Here is a 15455-nt window from a genome sequence, read left to right as displayed (position 1 = left end):
GTGTCGATTAACTACTCCCAGGTCCCTTGCTACAAAGCATCAGTTTAACATCAATTGTAAGAGGGCATTTATTTCCTGTATCCAACTCTCCTGTGAAAAGGTCAAGCTGTCAGATGTGAAGACCGGATCCAGACGTGGCTTTTTCATTGCATTGTGGGACTTGTAGTCCTAGGTTTCAAATTATAAGCAGAGAAGTACAGGTTTCAGTAATATAAAGGGGGCCTCTGGAGTTACTCTTAGTTTCCCGGGCCATGGCTCCCCCTCAGCCAGACCAGCCTTTCAGAGGTAATGGACGAAATTTCCTTTGCAGTTTCCCACCCCTAGGGGGCATTCGTAGACGAGCGTATGGTTCAGCCCTATGCTGTGGTTTACTACCCCCCACCCTGCCCCTCCCCCGCCCGCCTCTGCACCACAGCACTCCCTCCAGGAGCCGCTACTGTTTTGTTGGTAATAAAGCGCAGCAGGGAGCCGTAGCATTATTTCATGTGTCTTTGCAAAGCGCATCTTCACCCGCGCGGGTATCCAGGCACAGACCTCCTCGGACTGCAAACTTAAGAGCAGATTTACCAGCCCCTTGCTACACTTTTACGCCGCCGTTGCGTCACTTTTGTGACGCAGCGGCGTCGTAAACATTGTGTCACATTGTGACACGTTTACAACGTGATGCATCTAGGGAGATGGATCACGTTGTAAATCCCTGCGTCTCATTATACCTGCGTCAGGTATAATGTATGCAGGGTGGGCGTTCCCACGCAGGAAGACCTCATAAAAGTGACGCAGTGAAATCTATAAGATTTACCTGCACCACTTTTAGGACGCCACTGCGTCGAAACCTTACGCCTGCTTGAAGCAGGCGTAAGGAGCGACGCAGTACAATGAGTATAGGCTTCAAAATGCCCTGCTGGCGTTACGTCGTGCTTGCGGCACGACTCCAGCAATGCAAGACTTTTGGGCCAGTTAATCAGACTGTTGATAAAGATGACAGATATGATGAAGTATTACAATCATGGAGCGTACAAGACCATTAAAGTGAGATGTTTATGTTCCATGTTTTTGAATAAACTGCGGCCGTTATGCACCAACAGTGATTCAACTAGCGTTTATTGAGATGGGGAAAAAGGGGTGCACGAGGAAGGCCAGGAGGGACTGGTGGTCACTCGCACGTCTGGAAGGGGTTACATCCCTTAGACAAAACTTCAGGTTTTAACTGTGTGCAAATGATTTTAGTTGGTTAATCAGAGAATTGCCCCTGTCTACTTTTGCAGGCATAATTGGGTATGTTTACATGTTATTTTGTGTCACTTGCAAGAATTCAGTTATTCTTATCTGTCTGTATCTGTTGTTCTAATATTGCAAAGGTTTGTGATTAACCATAAACAATAAAGTATTATATAGAGTAACACTTTTGCAGGCGCATCACTCTTGAGACCCAATGCACCTTTATTTTCTGCTCATAGACTTACTTTTTAGAGCAAGTGCATTTCTCCTTTTCTTGATTGGATCCTTCATTTGGTTCGGCTTTCAATGCTATATTTGGGACACTTGCTGCTTTAAAGAATTTCCCAGCTGACTCGCAAACGTAGCTTAGCTTTAGGGACTTTCCCTTAAGGGAACAGAACTTCATCTCACTTTGCAAATGCTGTCTTTAATAATGTGTGTTTGCATTTGCCAAATTGAATCCGTATTCAGGTGACAATTGATTTATTAATAAACATTTTGATTTAGATTATAATTTCATCGCAATTTTTGTAATTTGTTAACAAATCTTCATAGTTTGCACAATTACTCTTCTCTGTCGCTTCTCTGGGGGTAAATCTGCACTACTGTCATTGAGGAAGAGGTGTGGCGCAGCGGCCAGGGCGACTGACTCCGGGGATCACGGTTCGATCCCTGCGCCTGCGGCAGATTAGCCCAGCACCGTGTGACTCTGGGCAATACGTTGCTTAATCTTCCCGACGGCCCCCAGCGCCTAGAGACCCTTACGGGTGATTGTTCGCGCTTTACAAGTGTGGATTATTATTAATATTATTACAAATGTGGATAATGAATATATACCATTACATCACATGCGTTTACAATGCGGTTGTCACAATGACCGCGATGTTACATCGCAGTACCATTACAGCGCAAGTCGTTCCAACAACTTGCTCGAGATGGTGCGCTGGACTTGAGAATAGTATAATTTACTATTCCAACACCAGTGTGTGCAACAGTAGGGAAGGTGTTGGAATAGTATATTATACTATTCCTTAGTTTAGAGCGCCATCTAGAGCAAGTCATTGTAATGACTTGTGTTGTAATTTACTTCGATGTAACAACGCCCCCGTTTTAACAACCGTGTTTTAAAGGTAACACGATGTAATGACCGCGTTGATAAGGTTGTTTCCCTCATTGAAATACTGTTGAATTTATGATATTAGCCTCAGTTCAAGACAACGGTCCATCAAAGTGGACATAGCGTAAGTTCCAGTTTGTACAAGGTTTGCGCGGAGCAAACTCCATCCTTAGCTCCTGCACTTCCACAAGCAAGTGAAAGTTCATTGGTTGAAAATGCTGTTTTGCCACTTCTGTTGATGGAGTTGGAGATGGGAGATACTCGTCCAGGTAAGGATACATACATCCATTAAAAATAAGAAGAAGTGAGAGGACAGTAGCAAAACAGACCAAAGGGCGTGTCATCCCGAACCCGATGATGATTACAGCTAGAACACCCTAGTCTCTATACTTTGCTCGAATCTTAAAAAACTGGTTTAGGTTATTAACCATGATATATTTCCATAATAATACCCACCGCCTCAACAATCTGAAATCCCCTTTTTAAGGGACCCTGAACTCGCACCCACATTTAGTGGCATGCTTCATTAATAAGCCCACTCTTAAATGGCAAATTACACAGGTCCCCGGTTGTTAGGGAGATACTTTTGGGGTGAAGGTCCTGCTTCCCACCCCAGAGTGGGAAACCAGGAAAAAATGGTGTAAAATCAAGATGTGTGCAGTTTGCTTTATTCTAAAACTTCTATCACAAGATTTAAAGAGACATATCAGGGAATTTATGGATTCTATAATGTCTTGAGAAGGCCATAGTAAGGAGTTGAGTAATGAGGCGGTGGGTTACACTTACACTGAAATATATCCCAATATGTAACCTGTACCAGATTTAAAAGAATTGTTCAGAGCAAAGAGACAGTATTTTGGTCTGTTTTATTTTTAGAGGGAAACACCTGGTAAAACTTCAAAGGCCTAGGAGGAAAAGTATGGATTGCACCCTATTAAGAGAAAAGGAGAACTGGCAGAGTGTTAGAGGTCAGAAAACCCTATCAGAGGATATCTTATCTGCAGGGGTATTGTGAATACAGAGCCCAACCCTCATTCCCGTAAGCAGTAGACCCATATATTAGTGGTATTTTACTATATTTGGTTATCATGCATAGTTTCCATACAAATCATGTGTATCAGGATGATGATAATTATTACGAAAATTTCAGCAGTCATTACAAAACTAGAATTGCTAGAAAAGCAAAAACATCTTGCATCATACATCCTTACTCTAATTGTCTGCAAAGAGTGTTCGAGTGTTTCGCCACAGTTGGCGCAGATAATGCTGATCTCTAGACATGTGTTTCAGGTTCTTTAACCGTCATCAGTAGAGATTACAGTCTTTGAAATCTTGTCGTACTTTAATATTCGGGACCGCGTAGGGGACAGGGCCCTACCCCTGTCTATCTTGGTATTAGCAAACCACAAATGGTAAATGCGGCATGTACGAGTGCTTTATATATCGTTCTACCTATGAATGCACTGTGTACACGTTATTCTGCTTCACTACGCGGGTTCCATTTTGGAAGCAGTGGCCATCTTGTCATTGCCCTCACATAGGCTATAATGGAGTAAATGCGGGCCTCACAGTACATGGGCTTCTCCTCTGACTTCTCTGTGACCTGGGCAGCTGGCTCTGCTGCCCCAGGTCAAACCGGTCTCACGAGCTCCCCTTCCTCCGTCCACCTGTGATTAGCATCAGGGCTTGACCCGTCATAAAACCCTTTCATTCTATACAATCCTCCGGCTAATCTCTTTCACACCTGCTTGTTCCTGCTTTATGACTTGTTTCCCAAAACAGGAGATGCTCATGTTTATTGGGGGGTCTATTGACATCAAATGTGGGATCTGAACCTTACTGTGTAAATCATTGTGGGCTGGCCGAACTGGAATGTGGGATGGTCATCATGACTCTGCTTTTTCGTTTGTAATGTATACTTATAATGGCCATATCGTAAACCAAGGAATGTGTGCCTGAAGCATGATATTTTGTATTTAAGGAGAAGCCCGTTCCTATGATTTGCAGCAGTCTCCTGAGAACATACACGCTGTTGTACTTCTAGGATACCTGTAATTGGTCTGCAGCCAATAAACGAATCTTTGACTTCACCCAGAAGACTCTGTGTTTCTGTAGGTCTGGAACAGGGTGAACCCAGAAGTCATAGGGTGTGTGCCCCTGCACCGCTGGGTCTAAAATACCCAGTACTTCAGTTTGGCGCCCAACGTGGGGCGATTTCAGCGGTACCAGTCCAAGCCAGAGGTTCGTGAGGAGCTTCGTGTGGAAATTCCGGAGGAAGGCCGCCACTTCATCGACCCCTGCATGTCGACGTGGTCCGAAAGTCTTTTCTGCGAGGTTCTCCGCGTCCCGACGGCTACGAAGGACTGCTGCCCTGATTAATCGACCTGTTTTGGACCCTTGACGAATCTGAGAGAGCGAAACAATCGAGAGAGTCTTCTGGTGACGCCATCGATCAGCAATATTCAGTTAAGTATAAGTGGAGCGTCTCCTATTTGTTTTTGGTATCCTTCGGGATCGTTTGATTTGGTAATTTGGTACTTTGGAGTTTGCAAACGCCAAAGCCAGAGGACTCGTGTATTCACGAGAATATCGTAATCGATAATCCTTTGACGTTTGGATCTAGACTAGTGAGCAAAGATGCCTGGTTCTGGAATATTTGGTAGATTATTCTGTTTGGGTTGTGGAAAAGATTTCCAGCTAGAGGAATCATGTCCGGTTCCTCCGGTTGGAACTCCAACTTATGAGCTCTATGTAAAACATGGCGTAGGCCCCATTGCATATAACGAAGTATGGATCCACTACACCAGGAAAGATGGTGTTTTAAAATGGCCCCAAAATGGTAGTTTCGATACCGATATTTTAGATAATTTGGAAATTAAATTGTTTTAGAAGAAAGCCCGGCCGGCGATGTTTGACTCTTTCCGCTTATGGCGAAAGGAAGCCAAACAAAAGGAAATTAAGCTAGCGAAAAAGAATAAGAGAGAGAAAGGTATGACAGTAATGCAAGCAGCTGTACAATTTAAAGACAATGAAGAGGAGCAGATGAGTGAGCAATTGCACAGGCAGCGCAAGTTAGGGATTGACAAATGTTACCCAGCTTTACCACATTCTAAGCAGAATGAGTTAGAAGAAAAGGAGAAAGATCCCCTGATGTCACATTTGTTGAGTTTGCCACCCCCATATGCTCAAAATGCCACGGCACCTCCCCAGCTTGTGAATATGCCACCTCCAGTCAATATACTGCAAGCCTTGCCGCTACCGCCAGTTGCTTTGCAGCCGGTTCCTATCCATGTAGCGCAGCCCTCTCAAGGACCGCCAGTTGTGCTTCCAACTGCCCCCGCACTTCCTGCGACTTTGCTTAATACAGCAGCTGCCTCTTCTGACACTCTTCCTTGCACCACTCCAGTACCTGTTTCTACATCCTCTTTTCTCCCCTCTGTTTATCCCCCTGTTTTCGCCTCAGATTCTCCTTCAGCGCGACAGCGCTTAGCTAATGTGGTTACTACATTAATGTCGCCTCTCTTTGAGTCGTCTGGTGCGACTCCTGGTTTACAGCGTAAGCAGTTGCGCAGCCAATTGCCTAACCCTGACGAGAAAAAGGTAATAGATAACATGGCGCGTAGATGGATTGTTTTCCCTTCACTGTATGATGTGGAATCAGTTGTCAACGTTTTCCATCAGTGGGATGCCCCAAAACAGAGATATGTGTTCGAGAAAATGTGCGAAATTCTCTGTGAAGAATTGGAGGATAGTGGTAAAAATCCGAACCCGCAGGAGTTGTGTAGAGTGAGGTTCGATTTTGGAACTGGTATAATTGTGGACCGCTGAGTAGATAAAGCAGTTGCGGTTGTATTGTCCTTTAGGAATGATGATTGCCAACAGTCATTGTTTGAACAAGATGTCCTTGTGGGGAAAAAGGTAAAAGCGCGACAATACCCTATGAGAGAAGTTCCCCCGGTATGGAAGGAAGCGGTTGCAGCTGCGGGTGGTAACCCCGCTGTGGCAGCGCATTTCCAGCGTGTTTGGGTGCATGTTCCATGGAAGCGCTCTGAGGTGTTAGCGCTTAAGCAGTCATTGCCTGATCCCCGTAAAAACCCAGCAGGTTATTATAAAGAGTTGTCACAGACGGCAGGGTCATGCGTTATGAATCTGGCCGACATAGACATGTTGTTTGGTAATGTTGTTCCACAGCCTCTATGGGGGTCAATTCGTAATGCAGATCACGATGTAGAACTAGGGGACACATGGGCTAACATTGTTGCTGCTGATGCTAGACAAACTGGTGGCGCGAAACCAGAACCTTTAGTAGCTGAACTGCCTGGTAGAATCATTACGTATATGAAGACAATAATGCCTGCGATGCGCGTAAATTGGGACAAGTTATCTGCATGCAAGCAGAAGAAAGATGAGACAGTGTCAGACTTCTTTACTAGGTTTGAAGAAACGTTTATTGACCACAGTGGGCAAGATATGAGTACTGAGGGTGGCCAACGGTTGTTTGTGGATAAGTTTGTGCAGAATCTACTTCCTGACCTGTGTAAAAAGTTAAAAGATTCAGAAAGTTCTTGGGCTGTTTCTTCTTCAGCGCAAATACTGGCTACTGCACAGTATTATGAAAATAGAGATAAAGACGAGAAAGATAGAACAGAAAAGAAAACGAAAGAACTAAAGACAAAGGTCCTTTTACAGCAGGCCTATCCGCCACGTGGAGGTCAGAATAATTATAGGCAACCCCAAGGTGTCTGTCACCAACCCCAACAGTTTCAGAACAATCAGCAAATGAACGGGTATTATCAACCACGTGTTCCTGTAGGTCCCAACCAATGTTCATACTGCAAAGAGGAAGGTCATTATAAATATAGTTGCCCTAAATTAATGCAGCGGAACGGTAATGCGTATGGCGCAAGAGGTAGGGGTGGTCAGCAAGCTCCTAGAGGCAGAGGGCGTGGAAATGCTCCCCAGAATGCGCGTCCTCTGCCGCCTCAAAGTACCATCAATAGCTTTGATCAGCAAGCTAACGCGACTAGTAATACGGCCCAGTATTATAATAATGATTATTATGCAGAGGACGGTGATGCAGAAAGTAATGATTACTAGGACAGCCATAGACAGAGAGAGGGAGTTGTTTCAGTGCCAGTGGATCAGAGCGGACCATATGTTGAGGTAACTACAGCAAATGTAACGGAGCCTTTTCTGCTAGACACTGGTGCTGCAAAGAGTTCAATCATGCATTCAAAACTCCCTGGCGCACCTTTGTCTGGCGATATAAATGTTTCAGTAGGTTTTTCTGGCGCCCCAGTTAGGAACCCGATTTCTAGTCCCATGTCACTTTCTGTTGGACCTTGCGAGCTGAAAGCACCCCTGATCCTAACAACAGGTTGTGGTGAGAATTTGCTGGGATTAGATTTGTTGAAAAGATTGCATGCTACACTGTATTGTTCTCCTTCAGGAGTACAACTTACATTAGGCAAGAAAGTGATTTCCCCAATGTATTTGTCTAAAAACACAATGCCACCTGAATTGTAATCCCTTCCGGATGCACTTTGGGCTACTGGTCCCAATGATGTGGGCCTCTTGAAGATACCGCCATATGTGGTGACTTTAAAGGCTAATGTCAGACTGCCACATATTCCCCAGTACAAGATCTCTAATGAAGGGCAGAAAGCATTGTTAGACATTGTCAGCGACTTGATTAATAAGGGCGTGATTGAAGAGACAAGAGGCAACGTTTGCAATAGTCCGATTTTACCTGTCTTAAAACGAACGGATCCTTCACAGCCACCTGTTTACAGATTTGTGATTGATCTTAGAGAGGTTAATAAGATTGTTGTGCCACAGTTTCCGGTTGTCCCTGATATAACTGCCTTGTTAACGATGATTCCAGCCTCTGCTGCATGGTTTTCAGTGATTGATTTAAAGAATGCCTTCTTTAGTATCCCAATTGCAGAAGAGAGCAGAGACATTTTTGGTTTTAGTCTGGGAGGCCGAAGCTTCCGCTTCAAACGCGCTCCCCAGGGCTACTGTGAGAGTCCATCCATATACAGTCAAGCTTTGAAATCGCAGCTTGATGCACTTGTTTTACCTAGTGGCGCTATCCTGATTCAGTACGTGGACGATTTACTAATCGCTGCGGATACTGAGAAGATCTGTAAAGAAGCCACATTGTCACTGTTGCGCCATTTATCCGCTTTTCATCACAAGGTGTCTCTCTCTAAGCTGCAATATTGTCGACAAGAAGTGACCTACTTAGGTCATCTCTTATCGAAGGAGGGAAGGAAACTGACCCCAGAAAGAATTCAAGCCATTGCACAGTTGAGTGTGCCAAGAACACAGAGAGAAGTGCGTGCTTTCTTGGGCATCACTTCATACTGTAGGCATTGGATCCCTAGTTTTTCCTTGTTGGCAAAACCTTTGTTAGCCTTAACATGCAAAGACACACCGAATCCTATCCCATGGTCTGAAGAATGCCAGAAAAGTTTTGTGGAATTGCGTAATGCATTATGTTCAGCACCTGTGTTGGGTACCCCTGACTACAGTAAGCCTTTTACATTGTATGTTCACGAGAAAGATGGATGTGCGTTGTCAGTGTTAACACAGCCTTTTGGCGACAGACCGCGCCCATGCGCATATTTTTCATCAACCTTGGACTCTGTAGCGAGGGCATTGCCGAGCTGTCTGAGAGCGACAGCTGCTGCAGCAATGTCTATCCGACAATCTGCTGGTTTGGTAATGGACAATACATTGATTGTTATGGTTCCACACGCTGTAGACACATTATTAAATAGGACCAAGACACAACACTTGACTAGTGCGCGATTATCAGGCTATGAGCTCACACTGTTAGCAAATCACATACACATAAAAAGATGCAATACGCTGAATCCAGCCACATTGTTGCCAATTCCAGCAGACTCAGATGAGATTGAGCAACATGACTGTCTGTTCAGAACAGAAGAAGACACGAAAGGGAGAGTAGATCTAAAAGATACTCCCCTGACTGAGTGTGATGGCACTTTATGGGTAGATGGTTCCTGTTTCAAACTCCCTAATGGCGACACGACTACTGCATATGCTATCACGACTTTACACACGGTCGTGGAAACTGCACGAGTGCCACATAATTCGGCCAAAGCAGCGGAATTAATCGCCCTCACGAGAGCATGTGTGTTATCTGAAGGAATGAGAGTGAATATATACACAGATAGCCAGTACGCCTTTGGCGTGGCTCATAATTTTGGGCGACTGTGGAAGGAGCGTGGGTTCCTGACGTCGCATGGAGCTAAAATTCAGAATGGCAAGTTGGTGAATGATCTCCTTGAGTCACTGACCCTACCGTTGCAAGTTGCGATCATGAAATGCAGTGCGCACAGGAAAGTCACAGATGATGTTGGACGTGGGAATGCGTTTGCTGATGAGACCGCGAAAGAAACAGCACAGAATGTGAAGACTAGAATGTATGTTGCAGGCCCCGCAAGATGGGTTAATGATGTTGGGATGTGTGAGAACACAATAGAGAGTGTGAAGTCGCTTCAAGCTGAAGCCACAGAGGAAGAGTTAAGCAAGTGGAGAGAAAGTATGGGTAAGTTGGATGAGAATGGTTGTTGGATTGATCTGACAGAACATAGGCGATGGTTATTGCCTGATGCATATGTGCTTCCAGTGGTTACTATGGCACATGGAATGGCACATATCAGTACGAAAGGTATATGCAAGTTGTTGGCTCCAGTATGGCAGAATGCTGGGATTCCCAAGTGTGCAGAGAATGTGGTCAAGAATTGCATAGTATGTTTGAAGTACAACCCTGGTAGGGGAACCCCAACTCCAGCTGGTCACTTTGCACCCCCATCATGTCCATTCGAAGTTTTGCAGCTGGACTTTATTCACATGGAAAGGTGCAACAACCTGAAATATGTACTGGTGGTTGTTTGTGCTTTCTCAAAATGGATAGAGGCTTATCCTCTGAAAGATAACACTGCCCTATCCACAGCCAAAGCCCTTGTGAAGGAATTTTTCCCTAGGTTTGGGATGCCAAGAATGGTGTGGTGTGATAACGGAAGTGAGTTTGTGGGTAAAGTGATGAAGAATGTATGTGAAGGGCTAGGGATAAAGCAGAAGTTCCACGCTGCAAATCACCCCCAATTAGCTGGATTAGTAGAACGCTACAATGGAGCCTTAAAGCTCAAGCTGGCCAAAATCCAGGCGAGCACCGGTCTTAAATGGCCTGACACTCTGCCTTTAGCACTCCTGTCCACCAGAATGACCATACACTCACGAGTGGGACTTAGCCCTTACGAGGTTGTTTTTGGCCGCCCGGCCAACGTATGGGGTGTACCGAGGCCTACGAAGTTCAGTGAGATAGAGCATCCAGTACTGCTCGATTACCTGTATGATTTGACTGTTAAACTGCGTGTTTTGCACCAACAGGTACATGATACTCTTCCCCAAGCTTCTGAACCTCCTGGACACCCTATCAACCCTGGTACGTGGGTGCTAGTCCGAAATTTCCAGCGTAAGAGCAACGACGAGCCTCGCTGGATCGGCCCTCACCTTGTATTCCTGTCAACAAGGTCAGCGGTGCGAGTAAAAGGGAAGAAACACTGGATCCATGGTACCCACTGTAAAGTAGTCCCCTTGCCTCTGCCATATGACCAGTGGGTCAAGGAGGGTATCGCCGACTCTGAGACAGACACTGTACCTCGTTTTGTACCATTCAGTGACGCACGCCTAAAAGACACAGTTTCAGACCAAGAGAGTGACAATATTCTGCAAGAAGCTGTGCCACCATCAAATCGATTGGACACCACTGAGCCTGAACTTTTGTTTCAAGACCAAACAGCACCTGGCCGTCTCCGCTATAATTTGAGACCTAGGCCCATGGACAAATAAAGATTTCCTCACTATTTCCTTTTTAACATTTTTGCTCTCCCATCTGAAGGACTTTCTTGATTTTTGTTTTTCGAACCACCATCCGGGTTCTGCCGCAGGGTCGCGGTGCCAAGACTTTGGGGTACAGGCCGAAGACGTTAGGTCAACGGTTCTGGTTGGTCTAGGGCGTTTCCCTGGACTGACAGGCATACTCCTTAGCAGAAGAAACTCATCCGCCGCGAGCGGCCCGAGTAGAGGATGGAGTTTTTTAAGATGGAGAGACCGATTGAGGAAATGAACTTTAACGCAAGGATGTGTAGAATTGTAAAAAGTAAATGTTTTGTATTTTTGTGCCTTTTTACACTGTGTAGTATCATGATGTTTATTGTAGGATTTGTGCTTTTCTCCGCTCAAAAGCCCATTGAACCCACTGAACAGCCTATACCTCTTTCTACTGCCTCCTCTCACTCTTTTCACCCTTTGCCTGAGCACGAACAGACCAGACGATCAGAGTTCGTAAATAACTCGTTTATCCAGCTCTTGCACCAGCACCAACTAGTAATGAATACGACCAATTGCTGGGTGTGTGGGTTAATGCCACATACCATTAACAAGGGTATTCCCTACCTGGTGCTGCCGTATAGTTACAATGGATCGTCATGGGCATTCCAGACCATGTTTCTCTATGCTCTAGATACATACTCCCCTCGCCAACCGCGTTCCATCAGACCTATCACCAATAATAAGGCTTTGATAAAAGGAGTTGCCGATATGAGTAGGGATATCGATGCATACTCATCCATTCCCAAAGAAGAGTTGAGACCTTATGTAGGATGGAACGCGACGGGGTATAGTATTAGTCTGGGTGAAAGACAGCGAAAAATCTCATCTCCAATCTGGGTCGTACCCCACATGGGTCGGTTCTGCTTACAGGGTAATGGTCAGAATCCTAGAGCTCAACTGGGAAGAAGTGACTGTACTGAAACGTACACTTTCCCGTCACAGTTTTCCCCTGCGTTTTTGGCTGCCAAGGGCACATATTTCATCTGTAATGACCGAGCATATACATGGTTGCCCCCTGATTTCTCGGGCACATGTTATATTGCGAACTTGCTACCGCCGACATTTACTGCTGCCTCTGACTATCACAAGACCAGAGTTGTGAGAGGTGTGATTAGTAAGGAGGATACTGCGGGCCAGGAAGCGGGAGACTTCTTCTTGGGTTTCCTGCCGTTTTGGGGACCTATGGTCAATAGTAGGAACCTGAGACAACTGACTCGTGTGGTTGAATCCACTGTCAATGTAACGGCTGGTGCCCTTGGTAATCTGACAGCTGAGCTCCAAGCGGATCGCCTTATGACTTTACAGAACCGCATGGTTCTAGACGTTATTCTTGCAGACCGCGGTGGGGTATGCAAGGTCATCCAATCCAGTTGCTGCATTTTCATACCAGATAATGCTCCAACAGTGTATCAAGCCATCTCCAAACTCCATAAAATATCTGAATCCATACACGTGGATAAGGGAGATTGGTCATTGGTGGGGTGGTTCTGGGAATTGATATCTGCCTGGGGTTGGAAAGTTCTGATGGTCATTGGAATGATCTTAGCCATTCTTTTCCTGTTCTGTCTGTGCATACAGTGTGCTCCTGCGATATGTGGTCTCTGTGCTACCTTATGTGTAAGGAAACCTGTATCGAGGGACGAACTAAGTAATAGGATGATGCTACAGCAACATCTCCATGACTTTGTGAACATTGACCTAGACTCGGATTAAGATGAGTATAGTGATTGCCTATGTAAGGGCAAAAGGAGGGTCTGTCGTACTTTAATATTCGGGACCGCGTAGGGGACAGGGCCCTACCCCTGTCTATCTTGGTATTAGCAAACCGCAAATGGTAAATGCGGCATGTACGAGTGCTTTATATATCGTTCTAGCTATGAATGCACTGTGTACACGTTATTCTGCTTCACTACGCGGGTTCCATTTTGGAAGCAGTGGCCATCTTGTCTTTGCCCTCACATAGGCTATAATGGAGTAAATACGGGCCTCACAGTACATGGGCTTCTCCTCTGACTTCTCTGTGACCTGGGCAGCTGGCTCTGCTGCCCCAGGTCAAACCGGTCTCACGAGCTCCCCTTCCTCCGTCCACCTGTGATTAGCATCAGGGCTTGACCCGTCATAAAACCCTTTCATTCTATACAATCCTCCGGCTAATCTCTTTCACACCTGCTTGTTCCTGCTTTATGACTTGTTTCCCAAAACAGGAGATGCTCATGTTTATTGGGGGGTCTATTGACATCAAATGTGGGATCTGAACCTTACTGTGTAAATCATTGTGGGCTGGCCGAACTGGAATGTGGGATGGTCATCATGACTCTGCTTTTTCGTTTGTAATGTATACTTATAATGGCCATATCGTAAACCAAGGAATGTGTGCCTGAAGCATGATATTTTGTATTTAAGGAGAAGCCCGTTCCTATGATTTGCAGCAGTCTCCTGAGAACATACACGCTGTTGTACTTCTAGGATACCTGTAATTGGTCTGCAGCCAATAAACGAATCTTTGACTTCACCCAGAAGACTCTGTGTTTCTGTAGGTCTGGAACAGGGTGAACCCAGAAGTCATAGGGTGTGTGCCCCTGCACCGCTGGGTCTAAAATACCCAGTACTTCAATCTAGGGTTTGCTGAATAGGCTGCCAACATCTTTCTCAGGTCAGGTACCTCTCACAGGCATGCTGGTGCTTCATCCACCAGCTCGTCAGCTCAATGACTCACGGGAGAACTATTAAACAGGAGCAAGGGTGGGAGCACACCGCGTCACCTCCCAGCAAGGTTCGCCCCTGGCATTGTGGTAAATGCAGTTTCGGTTACTTGCTTGCATCAAAAGTGTTCGAGTGTTTCACCACAGTTGGCGCAGATAGTGCTGATCTCTATACACGTGTTTCTGGTTCTTTAACCGTCATCAGTAGAGATTACAGTCTTTCAAATGTGGAGTAAGCTGAGTAGGCTGCGTACATCTTTCTCAAGTCAGGTACCTCTCACAGGCATGCGGGTGCTTCATTCACGAGCTCGTCAGCTCAATGACTCACGGGAGTACTATTAAACAGGAACAGGGTGCTTCATCCACGAGCTCATCAGCTCAATGACTCATGGGAGTACTATTAAACAGGAACAGGGGTGGGAGCACACCGATACACCTCCCAGCAAGGTTCGCCCCTGGCATTGTGGTAAATGCAGTTTCAGTTACTTGCTTGCTTCAAGAGTGTTCGAGTGTTTCGCCACAGTTGGCGCAGATAGTGCTGATCTCTAGACACGTGTTTCTGGTTCTTTAACCGTCATCAGTAAAGATTACAGTCTTTCAAATGTGGGGTTTGCTGAGTATGCTGTCAACATCTTTCTCAGGTCAGGTACCTTTCACAGGCAAACGCGTGCTTCATCCACGAGTTCGTCAGCTCAATGACTCACGGGAGTACTATTAAACAGGAACAGGGGTGGGAGCACAACGCTTCACCTCCCAGCAAGATTCGCCCCTGGCATTGTGGTAAATGCAGTTTCCGTTATGTTGCAGGGATTCTGCTCATACACAGAACTATGCGCAGGAAACCAGGACCTCAGTGAATTGTGGTGTACCAAAAACTCACCTCAAAACCCAGAACCCCTTATCCGACCAGCATCAGTGTCCCATTCGTTATGCGTATCATCGCGGAGGTCCCAATGAATAGACAACCCAGAACAAGCGACTTATGGTACTCTCAGGAATGGTGGGAATCGGAAACACCTGTTCGTAGTTATTCTCATATCAGTCCACAACAAGAGTAAACAAAGACACAGTAAAGTTTAAAGAGTTTATTTTATAAACCTCGTGTCCTAAGATGCAGTACTTTGGCTAACATAAGCAGACAAATGATTAATATCAAAACCATCAGCATTGTTACAATACCATAGAAAATAAAGGTAGAAATCATATTATAAATGACAGTGGGTTACAGCCACCTTCCCTTCACTAATAAGCTAATATTATTAGACTAATAAAAGGGCTCTAGGCTTGAATGGGGAACCCCATACCGTAAAGATCAGCTTAGTGGATTCACATCACAGGATCAGATGTGGTCTTCTCCTAGGAAACCTCTTCTTCAGAATGTGTATAAAGCATGCAGCCTGCAATATTAAAAAGCACTCGACTTTCAGGTATTTGCAGCTGCGTGCGTGTTATGGCTAAACAGTGGGCCGATCAACCTGAACTCAAAAACA

Source organism: Triturus cristatus, chromosome 5_1, assembly GCF_964204655.1.
Source record: "Triturus cristatus chromosome 5_1, aTriCri1.1, whole genome shotgun sequence".
Lineage (NCBI taxonomy): Eukaryota > Metazoa > Chordata > Amphibia > Caudata > Salamandridae > Triturus > Triturus cristatus.
This window is presented reverse-complemented; position numbering follows the sequence as displayed.